The sequence below is a fragment of the Dendrobates tinctorius genome, unplaced genomic scaffold, assembly GCF_039654945.1.
Source record: "Dendrobates tinctorius isolate UK_male_01 unplaced genomic scaffold, ASM3965494v1 ptg000228l, whole genome shotgun sequence".
NCBI classification, from domain to species: Eukaryota; Metazoa; Chordata; class Amphibia; order Anura; family Dendrobatidae; genus Dendrobates; species Dendrobates tinctorius.
Genome location: NW_027361895.1, coordinates 1828696 through 1829685, shown reverse-complemented (window position 1 = coordinate 1829685; position 990 = coordinate 1828696). Strand labels below are relative to the sequence as shown.

General features: G+C 40.1%; 1 non-coding gene across 1 annotated transcript; it reads right to left on the bottom strand.

Annotated features, from left to right (window-relative positions):
• Window positions 1-466: 466 nt before the first annotated feature.
• On the bottom strand, window positions 467-538 carry TRNAE-CUC (transfer RNA glutamic acid (anticodon CUC)). Its single transcript has one exon. It is a non-coding gene; the product is annotated as a tRNA-Glu (tRNA).
• Window positions 539-990: the final 452 nt, after the last annotated feature.

Genomic DNA, 990 nt, shown 5'->3' with positions numbered 1-990 from the left:
ATTCCTCACCCAACCACTTCTAAGACTTCTTCCGAATAGCCCCCTTCCTCTGGAATTCTTTGCCCCAACACGTCCGACTATCAACCACAATCGGATCCTTCAGACGGAACCTGAAAACCCATCTCTTCAGGAAAGCCTACAGCCTGCAATGACCCCACTACCTCCTCACCACTACTGGAGCTACCGCCTCATAATCACTGGAGCTGCTGCAACCCACCAACCTACTGTCTCCTTCCCCATCATCCTGCAGAATGTAAGCCCGAAAGGGCAGGGTCCTCTCTCCCCTCTATATAAGTCTGTGATTGTTAGTTTGTTTACTGAAAGAGATATCTGTACTTTGTATGTAACCCTTTCTCCTGTACAGCACCATGGAATCAATGGTACTATATAAATAATAATAATAATAATAATAATCAATGGTGCTAATTTAGAACGAGATAGTCTGAAAAACCAAAAACATTCTCTATTCCCTGACCGGGAATCGAACCCGGGCCGCGGCGGTGAGAGCGCCGAATCCTAACCACTAGACCATCAGGGAAACTGCTCAACTAATTGAAGATTCCCTTTGTAGTGGCTATGGTGGTGACATTGTGGCACTATGAATTATCTGTTCATACAGAGCAAATTTTAACAATATTTCAGGTGGTATCCACAATGAAAACCCACATTTAATATATATCCAATTTGTCCAAATATCCACAGCGCAAATTTGCAGCACTAGAGGCAACAGTAACATCTCATGTCATGTAAATTTCTATGAAATTGCACCAAAGGATTAGTACTTTCTAATCTCCAATAACTAGTGTGTGCAGAGAAACTGAAGAAAAATACCTTACCAGCAATATATGGAAAAAGAATGCAATTTTATTCCAAAGTCCAAGGTCCTTCAGAATATGAAAATAATGTAATATCTACCAAGGTCTAAAAAAAGAAAAATTAAATGTGCTTTCCATTTCCTGAAACGTTTAGAAATGAATGTCTTTAAAAAAA